Here is a 16064-nt window from a genome sequence, read left to right as displayed (position 1 = left end):
CCCAGAGGACAGCATTCCACAACAGCCTCCATCCCCAGCTGCACTGGGGCAGAGTGTCCAACACAGGGACCTCGGGGGACATATTCACACCACAGGACTATCCCAGCCCAGCTCAGGCAGCAGCGGCTTGAGTTCCCCTCTGGGGACCCTTGCAGCCTAAGGTCTCAAGAGAGGATGAGGCTGCAGGAAGGTGGTGACCAGGCTGAGGGAAGGACAGAGAGAGGGGAGCCATCCAAGACAGCATGTTCTGCAGAATGGTGTGTGGGTGTATTCATCTCTGATTTGTTCTTTTTTTAATGGTACTAGGGATTGAACCCAGGGCCTCATGCATGCTAGGTAGGCACTCTATCACCCACCACACCTATCACTTTTTCTGTATATGTGGGGTGTGTGTGTGTGTTTACACATGTGCATCTGCACATGTGTTGGAGGCCAGAGGTTGATGTTGGGCATCACTGACTGATCATTTCCCACCTTTCACACTGAGGCAGGATTTCTTGCTGATTTCAGAGCTCATTGATTCAGCTGGGTTGGTTAGCCAGCTTGCTCTGGGGATTCCATCTCTACCTGGTGAGTGCTGGGATTCCAGGCAGCTGCTATACCCACTCTGCTTTACTGGGGATTCAAACTCCTGCCTTTTACACTAGTGCAGCAAGTGCTTTACCCACTGAGCTACCTCCCCAGCCCTACTCCATTCCCTTTTAAAACTTTTTTTTTCCTTTGAGACAGGATCTCATTTAGTTTCCCAGGCTAGCCTTGAACTTGGAATCCTCCTGCCTTCACCTCCTGGAGCTGGCCTACACCCCTAAGCCTGGAAATTTCTGACCAGTTCTTATGAACATAAAAAACCAAGAAACAGAGGTATCATCTCCCTTCCATTGGCTCTCACCCAGGGAAGAATTTGCCAGAATTCCCTGTGTCCCCAGCAGCAACAGAGGTGTGTGACTCAGGGCTGGATGAAAGCTGCCATGAACGGGCCTGAAGGCTACTGAGCTGTTAGGTATAGTGACCTGGGGAGACACTGGAGCCACAGAGTGACAGGGTCCCCAGGCTTAGACATGGTAAATACACCTAGAGTGCCTCCATAGGTGTTCCATAGCGTTCACGCTCTATGTCTTCCTGTGGGCCTACTAGAACAACCCTACTTTCAGACACAAACCCAAAAAGACTATTCACAAGATATCTTCCCAGTAAGGTAATAATGAGAATGACTCTGACTCTGTGAATTTGTGGGTGTTAAGATCCTGAACTCAGAGATGAACAGCATTGTCTTCTAGTTACCCTGAGAGGAAGGGATCAACCATGCTTACTTTACAACAGAAGATTCTGAGGTTCAAAGAGGCTGTACCATTGGGTCAAGGCCACACAGATAGAACTCAGCAGAGGGGGATGTGAGTCTAGCTCTGTCTTGCCCCCTGCCACGAAACTGTTATTCCCTTCCAATCTGATAAATGCCAACACAGATCAGTCCAGGGGGTTAGGGGGACACAGACAAGAGGATATGGCTATTGAAGACAGTAAAATCAAGGGTGGTTTCTCTGAGGCAGTGAAGTTTGTGCTGGGCTTTGACATATGTAATGCAGTGTGCTGGCCTCCATGTTAGGCAGGTCCATGGTTTAGGAGGCAGCAACTGATCTGGATCTAGTCTGGATCTGGAATGTTCTGCAAAGGCCCATGTGTTGAGGCTTGGTCCCTAGGATGGTGCTATTGGGAGAACTTTTAAGAGATGGAGTCTAGAAAGAGGAAGTGAGGTCACCAGGGAGGTGCCCTTGGAGCATGTGATGGTTAGAATGGATTGTCAACCTGACAGGATCTAGAATCACTGAAGAAACAAGCCTCAGGGCATGTCTGTGAGGGGTTATCTAGATTAGGTAGGAAGACCCACCACAAATGTGGGCGGCACCATTCCACCTGCTGAGGTTCCAGACTGAATAAAAAGGAGAAAGCAAGCTTAGTAGCAGTGATCATCTCTCTGCTTCCTGACAGCAGATGCAATGTGACCAGCTGCCTCACCCTCCTGCCACCATTGTCCCCCCTGCCCCCGCCATTTGACTATATGTCCTGAAACTGTGAGCTAAATAAAGTCTTCTATCCTCAAGTTTCTTTTTGTCCAGTATTTTATTGCAGCAATGAATAAAACAATGAATACAGAGGGTATAGTGGGATCCTAGCCTCCCTCTTCCCTGTTTCCTGCCTGGTGAGTATCACATGTTCCCAACTGTGTTCTGCTTGGTCACAGGTTCAAAAGGCAATGGGGCAACCAACCAAAGATGGGCTGAAACCTCTGACGCCATGAGACAAAGTGAACCTTTCCTCTTAATAAGATGATTAATTCAGGTACTTTGTCATAGTGACAGAAAACTCACTGACCTAGTAACTATACCCACAAGGGTTGCAGATGCATTCAGAACTTGAGATCCTGCATACAGCTGCTGATCCCTGGTCTCTCAGGACAGCAGCTTAAGTTGATTAAAAATTACCATCGGGGAGAGGGAAGATAGTTCATTTGGTAAAGTATTTGCCTCACAAGCATGATGACCTGAGTTCAATATCTAGACCTTCACACATCCCAAAAATGCTGGGAGTATATGGTGGCATGGTGGCATGCTTGTAATCCCAATGCTGATTTTATATATATATATATATATATATATATATAATTTTATTTGTGATTTGAAAAAAAATGTTAAAAAATACCCTTGGGTGAACAACTATTTATGGAGCTTCCAACAGGGTCCCCAGAGGCAGCAATGGGTTGGCTGAGGTCTCCTGAGACCTGAGCCCCATGGCCCTCATCTATCCTTAGGTATGAGGAAACAGACTTATTTGGGTCAAGGGCAGGTCAAGGTGCTCAAAGCCACAAAGCTGTCAAGTGACAGATCAGGACTTTTATTTGTGGCTTAACCCCTGAGTGGGGCTGCCAATGTGGTGACAGCAGTAGGAACCCTGGGGCAAACACAAAGAAATGGCTTCCACTGCCCATGCATCCATGTCCTTAGGATGGAGAAGCCACTGTGGAGAAGGGCTTCAGTTCTGATCCCCACACTCAATAACCCTGGAGCCCCTGAGGCCCTGCACTTGGCCTCAGTTTCCTCAGCTGTAAGAGGGAGTGACAAGACCTTCACACATCCCAGGAATGCTGGGAATATATGAAATCCTCTATGTTCAGCGCCTTGTCTTGTGGCTGCCTCTCTATGGACCAGGCTTATTGTGCTTGTATCCAAGGAGGCCGGCAATGTTTATCACAGCCTCTGACTGGCAAACCCTTGACCCAAACCGTTGCTCAACCCTGGTCTCAATCAGATGAGCCTTTGCGCCAGAGCTAGGGTCCCCCGAGTCCCCGTGGCCTGATCCTAAGATGCCGGGTTCTGTGCGTGTGGCAATCATTGCTTCACATGGTGGCTGCTCTTCTTGCAATGGGAGTACGGAGATGCCAGGAGCTGGTGTCACCTCCATGTGCTCTGTGTCCCAGGCAGGCTGCTCTACTGGGTGATTGCTAAACATGCCCTTTGTCCCTGGCACCATTCAGAGAGCTCATGCCCAGGCTGGGGATACATAAGTTCCCCAGGGTCTGCCATGGGTAGGGGCATAGATGTCCAACCTATGACCGCTCCCATTTGTCCCCCCTCTCTCCTAGGGAAGCCTGAGTTCCAGTCTAGGTTCCCTGAGTCTGTAGGTATGGCATACCTCTGCTGCCTTGATCCACATTAGAAAATGGCTGCTATAACAATTGAGGAATATGAGGGGAGAGGTGCCCCGCTCAGACCCTGCCTAAAAGGGTGCTGGGCGTGTGGCAGTCTCCCCGTTGACCCTGGATTCACCCACCACCTTCTTTCTGGAGTTCAGCCTTTCCCACTCTCAGGCTCAGGGCTTGTCCAAAACTGGACAATCTTAGGTCATGTCAGCTAATGGGGTAGAAAACAGAGGGGTAGAATCAGCAAAATGCCATCACTGGATGCCCTGGCAAGGGACAGGGAGGCCTCAGGCCCAAGCACTCCGAAATTTTCCTTATAGGGTCCCAACAGGGGTGCGGGTGAGTCTTGGCCTGGATGAACACGTCAGGACATCTTCCGTCACCGGAGACTTTTCAGTTTGTGGTCCTCCTGAGCACTGGCTTGTCACCTTTTCTTCAATCTCTACGTTAACTTTCAAAACTCTTGGGGAAGGGGCTGAGGATAAGGCGTTGTTCTGTGCTGGAGCCTGGTTAACAATCAGCCTTACCAGCTGGGCACCCATACCTACCAGCTCTATGCCAACTCTGGGGGGTGGTAGCCAGTGTCCAGGGTGAATCCTGATATTCATGGTCCTGTACAGTCCCCTCATTATGAGTAGGCTGGCCTGGCGACCAGGAGGATCTTGCGGAAGTGATGGATTCTGACTTCCTCCAAGCCTTGATCATAAAAGCTCTGGCTCCTACCTTGCTGGATTACGGTTTGTTTATTTTGCGGTGCTGAAGCTCAGACCCAGAGCTTCCTGCCCACTAGGCAAGTATTTCGCCACTGAGTTACACTCTAGTTCACCTTGCTGTCTTAGATCTGGGGGAGGCCAACTGGCCCACTGTGAAGACACTCAGGCAGACACATCTACATGTCGGGGGAACTGTAACCTCCTGCTACCAGCCTTATGTCCTCCTTTGTTAAGGTCAGCGCAAAACACTACGACCTGAGTGGCTTCAAAAACGCAGACTGCTTTTCTCATGGTTCAAGAGGCCTGAAGGCCAAGATGAAGGTGCTAGCAGGGCTGGTTCTCGGGAGAGCCTGCTGTTTGGCTTGAAGACAGATGACTGTTTCCACGCTGCCTTCATGTGGACTTCCTCTGTGTGCATGCTCCTGGCATCTCCACTTCTCGTAAGGACACAGTCTTTCTGGATAGTGACTATCTTTGTGACTTCACTTAACCTTAGCCACCTTCTGGAAGGTCCTATCTCCAAATGCAATCACACTGAGAGGATTTCAACACAGAACTTTAGGGGGACACAGCCCATAGGATCCTGTGAGTGACTGATCTCAGGGGAAGATCCTGTCATCCCAACAAAGTTTCAGGTGGTGCAGCAGCACCCTCTCAATATATTGCCCAGGCTGGTCTTGAACTCCTGAGCTCAAATGATCTTCCTGCCTCTGCCTCCCCAGCATCTGGGACCACAGGCATGTATTTCTGTGCCTGATTCCCACTGATGTTTTGGTATCTCATGAGACACCCAGAGAAACACCTCAGTTAAGCTGCTTCCAATTTCTGATCCCCAGACACTATGAGGAGGAGGCTCTGTGGGAGACTTCTCAGCTCACCTGTAAATACAGGACACCTGGGGATGAGCCTCAGCCAATGGGGATGGGGACTGTCCTCCAAGTGGACAGCCTGGTTAGCACCAATCCCCTAAGAACAGCTACCTCCCCCAACTTAGTTTCCACTATTTCACTTCCCCCAATCTCCCCTGTTCCACTCACGCAGATACTGCTAGTTCGTAACCCTTATCTCAGGCTCTGCTTCCTGGTGACCTTATTATAAGACTTATTGGGGGCCAGTGGGTGAGATCACTTAGCTAGTAAAGATGCCTGTCACCAAGTCTGATGAACCTGAGTTTGAGTCTAGGGACACACGTGGTGGAAGGGTCACGGACTCCCATAAGTTTTCTTCTGACCTCACCACACATGCTGTGGCACATGCACACTATGTGCCCAGATAAATGTAATACATTTTTTAAAAGAGAACTCCTGGAAGAGGCTCTGGAGCAGACCCTAGAAATTTGCCTTTTGAACGCTTTCTGAGTAGTCCTTGGGAACCCCTAAGACATTGAGAATGTTGCTTCTAGAAGTTTCCCAGCTTATGGGCTGAGGACCCCATTTCCAAGAGTTGCTGAGCTGTAAGACAAGTGGGGTACCTTTCAAGGCTTCTCTGGGCCTACACTCGTTTCTCCACCCTGCTCTGCCCTGGGGAAGGCTTTACTCTGGCCAGTGGGGTTTTCATTAATAGCTGTCCTCATGGTTGGTGCTGGATGGCTTCAGTCGATGGAACACACACAGGAGCCCAGAGGGGGGAAAAAGGGACCTGAGTTTATTCCCTAGGTTCCTTTTCCCTAAGTCCCTGTGAATTATCTACCTCTCCCAATGAGGCTCCTGTCAGGTCATCTTCTTCCCATAGCTGGCTCCTTTCCATGTTCTAGAGACTCTGTCACTGCATCAAGTCCCTGGTTCTACCTGTGCCTGTGATTTCCCTATATGGACTCCTGTGTGAACAGTCCCTTCAATAAACACTCCCCCAGCGACCCAGTTGTAGTGTGCCTGCTGTTCCCTGGTGGAATCTTGACACAGTTCCTTGTGCACCATGCCTTGTAATGGATGGAAAGAGTCACACGTTGCTCTGGGTGACCCTAGTGGTTGTAAGCAATTTGCTCCTTCCCAGGCCAATCTCAAGTGGCTTCTCTGGCGTGGTGAGCATGAGGCTCCAGCCCCCCGACATGTGTTAGCCAGAGAAGCCTATTGGTGCTTTGCAACGTCCCCGTCCCCCCAGGAGTGGTTATAGCAGGTGACCTTGGCTGGTCCAATCAGGCTGAAGTTTGGCAGGTGCCACTAAAAATTCCAGTAGTGTATGGTTTGGGATGTCCATACCTGTGCTAAACTTTGTGGGGTGCCAAAGCATCATCTTGGACCGAGGTGCAGTGTGGTAAAATGGCTCCGCCCCTTCCCTGCCAACTTAAAAGAATGTGTGTCTTAGGACAAAACTCACAGCTCTGTGCCTCGATTATTTCTTAGAAGGGGGCATGGTAGGGCTGCCGTGTGGCTTAGTGCCAGACACCTGCCAAGCATGGGAGAGGCCCGGGATTCCAACTCCAGCATCTGGTGGGGTTGGGGGACAGCTAGTTAGCAGGCACCTTTAGTGGATTCTTGAACAACCAGTGAGTGGATTCACAAAAAGAGCTTGGAACAGAGGTTGCACTAAAGCAGCTCTTCTTGGCTCTCCCTGGCCCTCTCCTAGCCTGGACCGGGTGTAAGTCATTAGTGCCGAGCTGTGGGGAGGTGGAACAGCCTCTGGCTGTGTGTGCCTGCACTGCAGCCCACACCTGAGGTCTGGCTGACAGAGGTGGGGGGCATGTCATGGTGCTCATCCTTCTGGTCTAATCTTTTTTCCCAAACCTTGGCAGTCATCAGCAAAATTGCCCTGGCACCCATTGCAAACAGCCATTTGGTCACAGCCAATCCTGGATCCTTCACGAAGCAGAACCAGAAGAGAAGAACCTCCCGGACACCTCGGTTCCCCATGTCTGAAATACGCCTCCATTAGAGTTTCAATTCTTGAGCTCACACTTCACCCTACTCAGACTTCCCTTTAGAAAGTGCAAATATGCCAGCAGTGAGAGGCCTCTCAGGATCTAGACGCTGCTTCATTTCCCACTGCGAAGTCACAAGAGCCCCGTGTGCCACCCCTAATGCCCCACGTGCCATCCCAACACACAGCGGAAATGAGCATTTCTAGGACCATGCAAGCTTGCTTGGTACTTGGCTGACTTTGCATTACTGTTCCTTCTATGTAGAACACCCTTCCTCACAGTCTACTATAGAAATGGGTTGGGCCTCCAAGATACAGCTTAGCTGCTGCCTCCTCCACTCACTAGGCTGAATTAGAGGCTCTCTTCTGTTCCCACAGAATCTTGTGCTAAGTTCCATCTTTGCCCATGCTGCCCTGGATGAGTTGGGCCCATGATAGGTTTCCCTGGGGTCCTGTGAGTGGATTCACAAAAATCCTGGGTACCGTATACCCAAGATTTGGTATACAGTAGGTCCTCAGCATGGTCCTACTGCTTGCATGGGTGAACACACTGTTTTCATGTTGGTATACACTGTGTCTACTAACCTGGCATCTTAGTCTGGGTTTGCACACAGAGATGTGGGTGCAGGCAGCTCATCTGGGAGGTGACAGAGCACCTGTGAGGAGCGAGGGTCTGAGGCCTGAGGAACATGTGGGCAGACAGGCTGTGATGAAGAGCCCTACTCTCCATCCAGCTGAGGAAACTGTGGGAGTGGGCACAGAGGCGCCAGGCTGTGGATGAGGGACCTGGGTGCCTGTACTGTAATCCAGGTGAGGGCTGCTGGGGGAGCACAAGGGTCCTGGTAAACCCAATCTGCCACAAGGGAGGGCAAAGCAGAGATTTGGCTTGAGAAGGGTCTCTAGCAGAGGGACTGAGGATGGCAGCTGGAAGGCAGGCTGGCCTGCTACCCAGGTGGTGGGCAGGATTTGTGACTGGTACTCCTATTCTGAGCCGTGGCAGCGTCTTACATGACCTCTCACCCCAGGGCTCCTGTTTCAGTCCTGGCTTTGTACTGCTCAGGGTCTGTGTCACTCATCCTTATGTTCCCACCATTCAGCAATATGGCTAGCCCAGAGAAGCTTGGTGGGTTGGAGTGAATGAAAGAAACAAATGAGTAAGACAGAGTGCTGGTCATGTTAGTGAACCTTTTCTCTCTGGGAGGATAAATTAAGAATCTATAGACCCTGGGGGAGTCTAACTGGGGGGAGGAAACAGAGAGGGGGGGAATGATCATGGGACAGGAGGAGTGGAGGTGGGTAGGACCGGGGAAGAGGGAAGGCAGCCTGTGGCCTGGCTGACTGGGCAGGTGGCCATGAAGAAAGGCTCATTTCACATGCTGTGTGGGGTGGGGAGGCTCCTCAGGCCCCAGGGCCCTTCGGCTGTGGGAAGTTTCCGCCCTGGGCCTGTGGGATTGCGTGACTCTCGGAATGCGAGGCCCAGGGCGTGGAGACAAGCAAACGCCATTAGGCCTATCAGCGATCTTGTGGCACAGATATGGAAGTTTGAGGAGGCCCAGCAGGCTCTGCCCAACTGTAAAGAGACGTGATTGAGGCGGGTCATGGGGAGGTGGCAGTGATTACGGGGGGGTCGAGGCCTGCTGACTTCCTGCATGGCAGGCAGGGTGACAGAGACAGAGGGAGCTAGCCATGATTAGTCATAGCACCAGCCCTCTCATTGAGGCCATAACTCAGGACCTCTGATACCTCAGGGAGAACACCTGACCCCCAGGGGCTGGACTTTCACGGCCCCAGGCCCAAGAGCGAAGTGTCATCTGCATCTGCATTGGAAATAGCTGCCCAAGGTCTGTCTCTGGCAAGGCAGGTGGAGACAGCAGCCCCAATTAACACTCTCAGGGCTCTTTCCTGAGAAAGAAGCAGCATCTCATAGGTCCCCTAGCCCTCATCTCTATGCCATGGGAGAGAACGCAGAGACCTCCAGGGTTTCAGGCCTGGAAAAGAGTGGGAGGAAGGTTGTGTAGAGACGGACCAGGCTGCTTAGTGTCAGCTGCTGCAGACCTAAGTTTGGACTCTGGCTGAAGTCCAGATTCAGGGCCTCGGGTGGGCAGAGGTGAGCAGGGGGAGTTTCCTGGGCTGGGAACTAAGACCTGAGCCTATAGAGAGAAAGGACTTAAGAGGGAAAGAACTCTGCCCTTGGGCCCGGCCACTGTCTGGGGCCCTATTTCCTGATCATAAAACTCTCTAGAAGGTGAGATAGGAGTTCTGGGGAGTTTTCCTTCCAGGACCAGAGAGAATAAAGTTCTAGGAAGGAGGCAGGGTGAGGCATGTCCCTTGTGTGGTGCTTATGTCTATGTATGAGAATGCCTGCATGAACTACCTGGATTTGGGCGTGGGAACCATCTATGGAAGCTTTGAACCCTGCCAATTTAAATGATAGTTACTGTCTTTGAATTCAGAAGACCTGAGTTAGAATCCTAGCTCCATTACTTACTAACCTCTGTTTACCCACCTGTGAAATGGAAACAATACTGTCTTACTATGCAAATGAGATGACACTTGTTTTTTCCAGGAGAACCCTCCTGAGAACTGGCAGCCCATGGGAATCTGACTTCTCTAACAGTCCTGACACACAAAAGTCACCCAATAAATATTTAAGGAACCTCTTCAAGGATAAAAAGAAAATGGGAAAAATGTGTCAAGCCTCTTGTTGACTTCTGAGGGGAAAGGGGGCTTAGAGAGTCAAAATGGTCCAGTGGCAGCCCTGCAAGGGAATGTGGCAGGCTCCCTTGCTGTGTCCTTCATCTTGGCTGTTCTGTGGCTGTTGTTCCCTTCTTCCATGGATCCCCATGTCCTCAAGATCACTGCACCTCAAAGTTCCAGATCCCCATGTGTTCCACAGCCACCTAGACACCTCAGCTGGGGGGCCCTACAGGTATTTCTCACACAGAATTTCTAAGACAGAACACATCCTTAATGCCTCAAAAAAGTCCCCATCCTGAAGAAGAGCATGTTGCTCTCCCATAACTCATGTTGTAAGTCAAAACTTGAGCTTCATCTTGTGTGCTCCCTCTGGGCTGTTCCCATGTCTGTGTGCTCTGTCCATCCCCATGGCCAATGCTTTCCCTCCCTGCCAATGCCACCTCTTATCTGTGTGCCTGTCACAGCCTCTTGGTAGTCCCCAACACACTGTCTCCTGAGCAGCTGGAGAGGTCACTAGAACGAGTATCTATCTGCCTTGCTACTTCTCTGCTCGGAAGTTTGGATCTTGAATGCTCCCTTAAGGCCCATGTATGCTGGAGTCTTTGTCTCCAGGGTGGTGCTGTTAGGAGGAGGTGGAACCTTTGAGAGGTGGGGCTTTGGAGTCTTAAGCCCCTAAATGGGATTGTAGGGACCTAGCCCATCTTTTGCTCCTTGTTTCATAATGTAAGTGTTGGTATGTGTAGCCTCACCACAGGCCCAAAGCAATAGGACTGGCCAGTCATGGACTAGAACCTCCCAAACTGTGAGCCAGAACAAACATTTCCCTTTATAAGATGCCTTCCTCCAGTATTTTGTAATAGCAATGGGAAGCTGATTAACACACTTCTGTGGCTTCCCACTCTCCCTAAGACAAAGTCCAACCCTATTAGTCTAGTTTGTATAGCTCCCCACTCTGATTGAGTCCATCATACTGTTTTGCCCTCTTCTCTTCTCCTCCCCTTAGTACCCTAGGTTCCCATCAAACTGAAAGAGTCCTTATGTCACGTGACTTTGCACATGAGCTCCCTCACCTAGCATTTCTTTCTTTCTTGTCTGCCTAGATAACTCCTAAGTCCTCCTAGTCTGTCTCAATGTTACCTCCTCCGTGAACAACAGAAAGCCCAGAGCTCAGACTGCCTGGGAAATTTAATTTCTTATGATGTCAGATGGCAGGTGACACCAGTTGGAAGATGAAGCTGTCTGTAGTCACAGGTGCAGTGATGTGTCCCTGACACTAACACTTGTGGAAGAAGCTGAAGTGGGCAGTGCTGCCCTGCTTCATCTCCTTCCCTCCTTAGAGTGCTATGCGCTCCCCCAGCTATACAAGAAGAATCACAAAAAGGTTCTAGATGGCTTGTCCAAGGTTATCCAGCCTGGCAAGGGCAGCGATGGGGATGCACTGGTTCTGCCTCCAGCCATCCGGCTTCCTGTGTTTGCCAGGCTGTACTGCAGCTGCCAGATTCTGTGTTTATCTCTAAGAAAGTGAGCTCCTTGGTGGCCTGAGTCACACCAGCCTTATCTGTGTCCCCAGCTCCTGAGGAGAGCTGGGGAGAGAGAAGCCAGTGAGCATTTGTTGACATCTATCTTTCCCTCCTCTTCCTTCTCCTGCTGACCTTGGGTCACCTTTTCCTCTATCTGGCTCTCTGAGCTCAAACTCCTTCATCTCAACTGTGCATGAATCAAGGAGCTGTGAGATGTTGGGCCAGTTGCCTTTCTCTGAAGGATGTTTTTTGCTTTCCAAAGTGGGGGTACACAGCCCTGTCTTAGGGGTACTTAAAGTCACAGGAAAAAGGTAGCACTCTGACTTGGAGGGCTTCTTTTTGAAGTCTTTGGAGTAGGTAAAATCAAGTGAAGCAATTTAGCTTTCCAAGTGATATATATATATTTTTAAAAATATTTTATTATTTTTATTTTATGTGTATGAGTGTATTGCCTGCATGTATGTGAGTGCACCTGTGTCGTGCAATGCCACGGAGGTTAGAAGAGGGCTTTGGATTCCCCTAGAACTGGAGTGAAGGATGTTTCATAGCTGCCACGTGGGTGCTGGGAATTGAACCTGGGTCCTCTGCAAGAGCAGTCAGTGCTCTTAACCGCTGAGTCATCTCTTCCCTCAAGTGATGTATTTTAAAAATATTTTATTATATTTATTTTATGTGTATGGGTGTATTGCCTGCATGTATGTGAATGCATCCGTGTCGTGCAGTGCCCTCAGATGTTAGAAGAGAGGGTAGGATCCCCTGGAACTGGAGTTATGGAAGGTTGTTAGCCACCATGTGGGTGCTGATAATTAACTTGCATCCTCTGGAAGAGCAACCAGTGCTCTTAACTGCTGAGCCATCCCTCCAGCCCTCAAGTGATATTTTAAACGTGAATAAAAGATAGTCAGTTCTTGGTATCTGTGACTTCTGCATTGGTGGATTCAAACAACTTTACATATAATATTAGGAAAAATTGTCTGTATGTAGTATGCGCAGACTTGGGTCATCATTACCTAAACTGGCTTAAAGTGTTTCCACAGCACTTCCATTGTATTGCGTATTTTAACGTAGACATGATTTAAAGGTTCCGGCAGAATGTATAAAGGTCGGGTGGAAATAGTGCTTTGTTGTCTGTAAGGGACTTCAGCATCTGCTGATGTAGGGGTTCTGAAACCCACGCCCGCCTCGCGCATAGGGTCCCTGCACCGTGTGCCCTGCAAATTCATACTCACAGGTCTCTCTTCTGCAGTGGCCTCAGCAGGCTGATTCCCTTGGGCTGAATCTATGGGCTTGGGGTTGGATTTGACCACCGGGGACCTGAAAGGGTGGATGGGCGGAACCAGAGCCGGGGCCTTCCTTGTTTTTGGAGCTCAGGCTGCAGCAGGTGTTAAAGCCTCTGCAGGTTGAGCCCCCTGGAGGTCTGGGAGCCTTGTCGCCCTTGCTCTTCAGTGTCTGGTCTGGTCCAGTTTACCACCTGCTAGCCTTAGTCACCTTCCTCCTTGTGTTTCCCTGAACCCGCCCTGGACTTTGTATGTATTAGATGCCCTTTTGTGATCCCTGTCTCCTGACCCATAAACCGCCTCCCTGAGCTTGAGCCAGGATTCAGGAGGTGGAAAGCAGTTTGTAAGCACGTGTGCATGGTGTTTGAGAGGAACAGTTACTCTCATCAGGGGACAGAGTGAGGAGACAGCCCTGGCTAACATCTTGCCTGTAGGAGGCAGCCCCTAAAAATGTCCCTTTTCACCAGCAGCTGTCCCGCCTCGGGAACCCTGGGAGGCCTGGCCATAGTGCAGCTTTTCCAGGGCATGTTGCCCACCACTGTGGCAGCAGCGGCAGCATTGTCGATAACATGGGCTCCTCCGAGGCCTGCCTGGCTCTGGCCCAGCTGGCAGGCAGGGTGGCCAGGGACCCCAGGCTGAGCCTCCAGCAACTGACTCAGCACAATGGCTTTCTCTCAGCAGCTTGGCTTCGGGTGGGAACCAACCAGCCATCCGGTGTCCCCTCCCCTGCCCTTGGAGGCAGCCAGCGCTCGGCCTGGAGCCACCCCAGGCTCTTAATGAGTGCTGGCTGTGGCCTGGCCTAGGCCTGGGTGGCTCTGAGCTGAGCACACACTCCCAGGCAGCAGAGAACCGGTGGCCTCTGATGAGTGGCCAGAGTTTGGTCTTCTCGCCTGCCACCTTGGGAGGCCCAAGATCTTGGGATGTCAGAGCTGGAAGACAGAACAGCTTTCTAACCATGCAGATGGGGAAACTGAGGCGTAGAGAAAGCTCTTTTCCACTGCAAGGCACTGTTGAACACTGGACTGTTCTCAGTGTACAGCCTCTCAGTTTCTCCTCTGAGGATGCGGGTCACCAGTTGCACAGTTGGTACATGGCTGAGCCAACATTTAAATTTCAGGGAGTTCCTCCCCACAAATCTTGCCCTCTTCCAACATCCAAACAAGCACACCATACTAAGAAAGACATCTTCGTGGGGTGGGCTTCAGAAGGTCTGAGGTCTAGCCTCTACCTTTCTTTTTGTAACCTTGGGCTAGCTCCCTGAGCTCACTGAGTGTCTAACTTTCTTACATGTAATCAGTAGTGATTAGGCCTATTCCTGGATCTTTTATTTGATCTTCCGTAAGAGCTGCAAGCCAGATACTACCAGCACAGATTGGGAGATCCATCCTTGATTCGTGATAAATGAATGAGATTAATTTTTTGAGACCTCCTACAGATCAGATGCTATGTCCCCAAAGATGGGAAATAGTCTCACACCTAAAAAGTGGCAGATCTGAGTCTCAGATTGACCAAGGGTCCTTCATATGCACTCCATGGCGTGCAGCCTCTGTGAAAAAGGGGATCAATGATCCGTTTTCTAGGTTCTGTGGGGAGCCACTTGTAATGGTCCCTGAGACCAGCCCATGGCACTAAACAAATTCCAGAAATGACGGTCTCCTGGGAACAGTTGGCCTGGAACATAGTTACAAAACTCCAGAGGGATGAAAATAGCCCAACCCACTCCCTACAGACTCAAATTAGCAATTTTCTTATTCTTTATAACCTCTCTCGAAATTCAAACTATGCAATATCTGTCTAAAATTAGGAGCATAAGTCACACGAGAAAAGTCCCACTACTTTTGGAGAAAACATTTCCTTAGCCTCTTCCTTAGCATGTGTTCCAAATCAGAATACACAGCACAATTTACTTTAAAATATTTTTCTCTTAATACATGTGGAATGATGGCAAACTCCTTTGAGAGAATGTGTTTCTACTCTTAAAAATGCAGAATATCTTGTGGGTCAAGGCTCCTAGGATATAGAGTTCCCTCCATGGGCCCAGGGTACCTTCTTACTCATTGGGTATTTTTATTTATATATATTTATTTAAATATTTTATTTATTATTTTTTATGTATATGAGTGTATTGTCTGCATGCATGTAAGTGCACCTGTGTTGTGCAATGCCCACAGAGGTCAGAAGAAGGTATTGAATTCCCCAGAACTGGAGTTGCAGATGCTTGTTAGCCACCATGTGGGTGCTGGGAATTGAACCCGAGACCTCTGCAAGAGCAGTGAGTGCTCTTAACCGCTGAGCCATCTCACCAGCCCCTGAAATTTTTATTTTTAAATGAAATTAAGTACTTTCTGTCATGCTTGGGATAAACCCAAGACCTCCTGCATTTTAGGCAAGGGCTTTGTCACTGAGTTGCATCCCAGCCCTCGAAAGGCACTTTTTAATAACAGGAGCAATAATGCTGCCTAACGGCAACACTTATTGCCTGGCTGAGATGTGCCAAGAAACTTCAAGAAGTATTTTACAGCTATTATTACATTTAATCCTCACAATAGCCCTGTAAGATGGCATTATTATCCCATTTTACATATGAGGGCAATTAAGGCCTAAAGAGATTAAGACATTGGCCAATACTTTATGGTTATTAAACTGGTACATTGTGGAGTTAGAATTTTAACCCTACTCAGTATAATTCTGAAGTCTGTACTAGGGTACTGTTTATTGAACACATACTGCATGCTAGACACACATTGCCCTATGTAACAATCTCTGATCTTCACAAGAGTGCCTTCCCCAGAAGTTTGCTTCATCTTTTCCCTGGCTCCTCTCTGTAGACACTCTGAAGGTTTTCATGAATCTTGGGATCTTCTTGTTAAGCCACCAGCCCCTATGGTGATAGTGCTGGTGTCGAGAAAGTGTAACAAATACTTTTGAATAAGTTAATTTCAGCAAATTTGTAGAATTTTAAGCATGTCATGTAAGTGCTTTGCTCTCAGAGACCAGTGAATTGCCTGATCCCTTTGAATGCTAGTTTTCTATAATTCCTTGGGGGGAGGGCACAGGGAAGTCAGGGTTTCATACATCGCAGACTGGCCTTGAACTTCCTATGTAGTTGAACACCTTGAACTGCTGATTTTCTTACTTCCATCTTCTGAGTGCTGGGATTGCAAGTGTGTATCACCATGCCTGGTTTTATGTGGAGAGGGGATTTATACTTTGGGCAGTGTTGACTTTCAGGAGGCTGGAGATTGAACTGGGCCTTGTGCATGCAGGCAAGCACTGTGCCAATTGAGCTACATCACCAGCCCTGCTT

This window comes from Nannospalax galili, unplaced genomic scaffold (genome assembly GCF_000622305.1).
Source record: "Nannospalax galili isolate Female #2095 unplaced genomic scaffold, S.galili_v1.0 scaffold406, whole genome shotgun sequence".
NCBI classification, from domain to species: Eukaryota; Metazoa; Chordata; class Mammalia; order Rodentia; family Spalacidae; genus Nannospalax; species Nannospalax galili.
The sequence above is the reverse complement of the archived record's forward strand: the minus strand, read 5'-3'. Positions refer to the sequence as shown.